The following is a 6,653-nucleotide window of genomic DNA, read 5'->3' as shown; positions in this document are numbered from 1 at the left end:
GATTAGATTTATATGTAGGAGATTTTGCTGCTGTGCATTTTCTATGCAGTATGTGTGATAGAATTCAGTACTGGTTCCCCTGGAATTGGAGTTACAGATAGTTGTGAGTGACCAGCAATGTGCTAGCAATTAAAACTGAGAGCTCTACAGTCAAAACTAGAACTCTTAACAGCCCATCCATCTCTAAAGGTATATATATATATATATATATATATATATATATATATATATATATATATATATATATATGTATGTATATATGTATGTATGTATGTATGTATATATATATATATATATATATATCTCAACATGGTAAATTTTATCATAAAATCTTATGAAATTTCAATACATTGTCTAGTTTATGTAAAAAAAAAATTCACTAAGAACATTTTACTCTAATATGACCTGTGTTTGCAGATGGGTCAAAGACATTTTGAATTGGATCTATGACCCTGAACCCCAGTACTCACATTGTGTACATGTGTACATCTTGTTTGTGCATTGATCCACATATGAAAGATAGAGACTGATATTGTCTTTCTCTCACTTTACCCCCCACACGTGGATTACTGTGTTTGGGCCAAAGGACAATGCCACTTTACAGTTCTGTTCTGCTATACTGTGGGTTCTAGGGACTGAATACAGACCATCAACCCTCATTTTCGTTCCACCCCTGGTCCCTCCATTTTGGAGACTGTTCACTCACTCAAATCCCTAGTGTGTTTGATTTTCTGTCTTGGAGCAAAATTATCTTCATACTTGCAGGAAAGTAAGCTTTGGGGATCCCATTATACCCACATCTGCAATGAGGTTTTCAGGACAAGTGTTTTGCCAATTGAGTTTTACCAAGCACCCCAGTCTCTATCCCTTATTTCCTATTTTTAGGCTGTACTAGCTTAGGAAGGAGAACCAGTAGCACAGTAGTAGACATTCCATTGTCCACATGCTTCTTGATCATCTTGTAGTTCTAAAGGCTTAATTAATTAGTCTTTAAGCTGCAGTTTCATATAAATAATAAATTATGCATTCTAATTCCAAAATATTCCTCTGTTTATTGAACATATTCTTTAAATACTCCGACTTGATGAACTGTAGTTTTTCATTCTGTCAGTCCATTTACTCCCCACATGTAACTTCCCACATGTACTGTGTAGAATCCCCATTCTACTATTTCTCAAGATTGTCCCATTCTTACACCTTTTTGTTTCTTTAGCCAGTCAAGATCCTTACAGTTCATAAATTTAAATATTATGAAATGAACCCTGGTCTTTGGGACCCTCATTTCATTTTGCTTAAACCATTTTGAATCTAAAATCCAGGAGCTGGGGTGCCATTGTTTCTCACCTCATAGTGATATTTACCAATTTTGGTGTAAGTCCAGGCACACACTGACCATTTTACCATAAAGCGTGAAGTCCTGCTTTGCTACCTTTTAGTCCCTGTGTTACCATTGATACTGTATCTATTACCTAAGAAGCATGTTGTGATCCTGATGGAAGCAAATACAGAAACATTACTCCTGGGCATAAAAAATGAAATTTGGAAATGAAAAAAAAATCAAAGTACTAGTGACTGGGGGTTTCCTTGTTCATTTGTTGGTAAGAATTTACATAGATACACGTGGTCTGAAAACTGCATCCATAGGTCATGTCTACATTGTGTCAATCATCCAGCCTAAGACCCACAGCCTGTCACTCATCCACAAGACACACAGCTTATCAAAAAATCTGTCCGCAAACCCTCCATAGTCTGTCAATTATCCATAGGGAAATCCCACAGCCTGGCAATCATCAATAAGAATTGCCTAAGTCCTGTCAATCATCCACTGGAAACCTCCTTGTCCTGTCAGTCATCTACAAGCAACTCTCAACTCTCTGTCATCCAGAAGAAATTTTCACAGCCTGTCAATCACGCATAAAAAATGGCCATAGTCTGTTAATCATCCACAGGTCATGTCCACAAGCTTACATACAAACCTTACATGGAGATCTGTAACTTGTAAGGGTGTTGAGTGAGGGTACAACCTCAGAGAGAGAGACAGAGAATGGGATAGGGGAGGCACACAAGAATCACTGGAGGTTGTGAATCATAGCCTTGGGGATACAGAACCTGGGGTGACTGGCTCTTCTAGCTACGCAGCAAGCCCACTGGAGCAATTCGAACATCGACCCAACCACAAAACTTTACATCCAATTTTTTTCCTGTCTACAGTCAATGAAGGAACAGGGCTGGAGTGTAGAGGGCCGCAATAACATTCGCCACCACAAGATGGCGCGGGCCTCCGCCGCGCCAGCCGACTTCCTTTCAGGAAGTTAACTGTGTGTGCATGTGCAAGAGTGCCTTCGTGCCAGGTCTTTGCCCACTCCGGGGCGTGCCTAATGAGATCTTGGGTAAGCGACCAATCAGGTGTGGATGTGCCGCGCTAGGGTGTATATAAGCCTCGCCCTGCCGGCGTCCCGGGCCTCTCCTTAAGATTCAAAAAATGTTTAGCTGCAGTAAGAATTCGTGTGTTCCCATGTATTCTTGCTGGCGAGCTCGCGCGGGACACTGGAGGAGAGACTGAGGGAAAAGCCAACCACTAGCCTACCCAACTTGAAACCCATCACATTGTCAAGCAACAGTCCCTGACACTATTAATGATATCCTGTTATGCTTGCAGACAGAGTCTAGCATAGGCTGTCCCATGAGAGGGTTCACCCAGAAGCTGACTTAGATGAACACTCCCAGCTAAAATTGGATGGATCTTGAAGACTGTCATGGAAAAATAAGTGGAAGGATTGCAGTCCCTCAGACGATAAGAACGCCACAGGAAGACTAACGAAATCAACTGACCTGGACTCTTAGGGCTCTTAGAGACTGAACCACCAACCAAAGAACATACAGAGGCTGGTCCTAAGCCTCAACACACATAGGTAGGAGATGTGCAGCTTGATCTTTGTGTGAGTCCCAAACAATTACAGCATGGGTTATCCTAAAGGATGTTGCCTGTATGCAGAATAGGTTCTTTTTTTTTTTTTTTTTTATTAACTTGAGTATTTCTTATATACATTTCGAGTGTTATTCCCTTTCCTGGTATCCGGGCAAGCATCCCCCTCCCCACTCCCCTTCCTTATGGGTGTTCCCCTCCCAACCTTCCCCCCATTGCCGCCCTCCCCCCACCAGTCTAGTTCACTGGGGGTTCAGTCTTAGCAGGACCCAGGGCTTCCCCTTCCACTGGTGCTCTTACTAGGATATTCATTGCTACCTCTCCCTTCCCTACAATCTTAGTGTTGTTCTTGATGGTGACAATTACTTAAGTATGAATATTAAAATGATATTAAATGATTTGAAAAACTCAGAGACAAATATTTAGAAAGCTTATGACACAGGAAATACGGAGACTGTTCCAACACAACAAAAGAACAGCAGTACCAGGATTACTACATAGTTCAGTAGTTCAGTTCATGAGTCATGAACCAAGACAAAGAATAAGCTAGATCAGCTGTTGGTCCACTTCAGTATTTTTTATTTTGACACAGTTTGCCACTGAATTAAAGGTCATGTGTGTCATTGGCAAATGTTCTACCATGAATAAACACCCCCAGTCCCTGAGTCTGAAATTTTATAATTTCTGACTCTAAAAATGACAGCATAAGCCACATGTTTAGAATTATACATACATAATCACAGGTAATAAATAGTGTTTCCTAATGATCTGTTTGAGTTTTGAAATGTCCAATGCAGCAGAAAACTACCTTTTGCTAGGAGGTTTTCTGTAAACTTTCATCCTGTAATGAACCAGCAATGTTCTTGATACTGCAGTCCAAGACATTTTTTTGTCATATTTCAGATGGAGCTTTCAATGTGGATATATAAATAGTTCATTTCCTTCCATATATTCTGGTATTGTAGAATTATAAATCTTGTCCTAGACTTTGTTAATGTTTAGCTCTACAAAATGATCTTACAAAGCTATATTCCTTTCCATATGAAATAAAATTGTTTATGCTGAAATTCCCTGTTTAGTACACATGTTTACCTATTGTTTATGTTGAGCCATTATTTCCAGACAACAGATCTGTGCTTTAAGGTGAGCCTTTCTAGAGAGAGCTCACTCTCATTTCAAAACTTTAATGCTCTTTGAAATATTTAATTTTATTTTTTCTTATTCACTTTACATCAAACTCACTGACCCTGTCTCAGTCTCCCTATTCTACAGTCCTTTCCGGTTCCCCTTCCCCTTTACCTCTGAGCAGTCATGGATCCCCTATATATCCCCACACCCAGGCACTTCAAGTCTCTGCAAGGGTAGACACTTCCTCTCTCTCCAAGGTCAGACAAGGCAGCTCAGCTAGAAGGAGGTATCCCATGTATAAGGAAAAGCTTTTCGATAGGCCCCATCCCAGTTGACTGGGACCTATATGAAAATCCAGCTACTCTTCTGCTACATATGAGTGGGAAGGTGTGAGTCCAGCCCGTGTATTTTCTGTGGTTGGTGGTTCAGTCTCTGAGAGCCCCAGGTGTCCAGGTTATTTCACTCTGTTGTTTGTCCTCTGGAGTTCTTATCTCCTTGCAGACCTGGAATCTTTCCTCCTAGTGTTCCCTAAGAGTCTAATGCCATACATCCCTGAGCAAGGCAAATCTTGTCATTAGAGTTTTTAAGTGGGAGGAAGGGAGGGAGGGAGGGAGGGAGGGAGGGAGGAAGGGAGGGAAAGAGGGAAAGATTGTGTGTATGCTTTCTCGAGCCTTTTAGTTTGTGCTCTATTTAAAACTTAACCATGCCTCATGTTTTCTCTTGTGAAATTCGGGAGGATACCAGTCAATAATCATAATCATTTGCTGAAAAATGAATTAAAGATTATTTGCCTAGACCTGTAGTTCCATGAATTACATCCCAGACTGTGGGAGGTAGGAGACACACAGACCTTTGTGAGTTAAGTCCAACATGGTCTATGGGGTGGGTTTCAGACCAGCATGGCTACATAGTGAGATCCGGTTTCAAAAAAGAATGTTTGTAAACATCTAAACTAAGACACAGGGGACTCAAATATAAAGGGCTTCAAATGCTCGCTAAATGTTTTTCTTATGAATAGTACGATAACCATAACTTTAAAATCTATGCCACAGTGCAAGAACACCAGCACATAAAAAAAAAAAAAAAGTGAAGCATGTCAGATTTAACAAAGGTAAGATTTTTATATCATATATAAATTTACTATATTGTAGCTGGTCTTATTCACCCTAGATAAAATAGTGCAGACATTTTAGCTCCTCTCCTACTGTGACCACACAAGGCAGCCCAGCTAGCAGAAAGGAATCCAAATGTGAACAGAATGTGAACCTGCCCTCAGTTCAGTAAACCAGGAGTCCACATGAAGAGCACATGAAGCTGCACATCTGCTACCTGTGAATATGGGGTCTATGTGCAGCCTTGCGTGCTCTTTGATTGGTGGTTCAGTCCCTGTGAGCCCTCATGGTCCCCTGTTGGTTAATCTGTAGGTTTTCTTGTTGTGTTTCTGAACCTTCAATGGCACTGTCCTCCTTTGAATTCAATATCCTTCACCCAACTCTTTCACAAGACGCTCCAACCTCCACCTGATATTTATTTGGCTGTGGGTGTGCACATCTGTTTCTATCCAGGGCTTGATGAAGACTCTCAGAACAATTAGCCAAGGTTTCTGTCTGCAAGCATAGCAAAATATCATTAATGGAGTCAAAGATTGGCTCTCTTCCACAGGGTGGGTCTCAAGTTGGTCCAGTTATTGGTTTGGTATCTCCTTAATGTCCGTTCCATTTTAACCTGCCTATCTTGCTGGTAGGATAAATTTTGGGTTGATGTTTTTCTAAGTGCTTTGGTGTTCTCCTCCTTCTCCTGGAAGTCTCCCCTGTGTACAGAAGATGACCACTGAAAGCTGCATATCACCTGCTGCTAGTAGGCTCCGCGAGTCTCAGCTCCATAGATAGACTGCTAAGAGCCCCCATGGTTCCTGGTCTTTGTTTCACGATAGAGATGCCTCTCCACTGGTATCTTCTGTCCCAGCTCCCACACCACACCTGCTCTGCACCTTAGTTCCCCTCCCCATCTCCCACAAATTTCCCTCCCTCAATTGAATCCTGATATCTATTTCATTTTCTCTCCTGAGTGAGATTCACGCATCTTCCCTTGGGCCCTCATTACTTAGCTTCTTTAGGTCTGTGCACTGTGGCCTGGTTATTCTGTAATTTATGGCTGCTAAGGTCCTTACCTTTAAGTGAGTACATACCATGCCTGTCCTTCTCGGTTTCAGTTACCTCATCCATTATGATGTTTGCCAATCCCATCCATTCTTAATTTTTAGAAAAAAAAACTGTCAAGTTCCTTTTCAAAGGGGGTTGTAAATGTGTCCTCCCACCAACAATGGAGGAGTGTTTCCTTTGCTCAATATCCTTGCCAGCATGTGCTGTCACTTGTGTTTTCTATTTTAGCCATTCTGACTGGGGTAGGATGGAATCTAAGAGTTCTTTTTATTTGCATTCAGTGATGACTGAAGACTGAACATTTACTATTTCTCTGCCTCCTGAGATTCCTCTGTTGAGAATTCTCCATCTACCACTTTACCTCACTTTCCAATTGGTTTATTGGTGTCTAACTCCTTGGGTTTTTATATATAATTTGACCATTATTTCTCTTTCAA

This window comes from Rattus norvegicus, chromosome 16 (assembly GCF_036323735.1).
Source record: "Rattus norvegicus strain BN/NHsdMcwi chromosome 16, GRCr8, whole genome shotgun sequence".
Lineage (NCBI taxonomy): Eukaryota > Metazoa > Chordata > Mammalia > Rodentia > Muridae > Rattus > Rattus norvegicus.
This window is presented reverse-complemented; position numbering follows the sequence as displayed.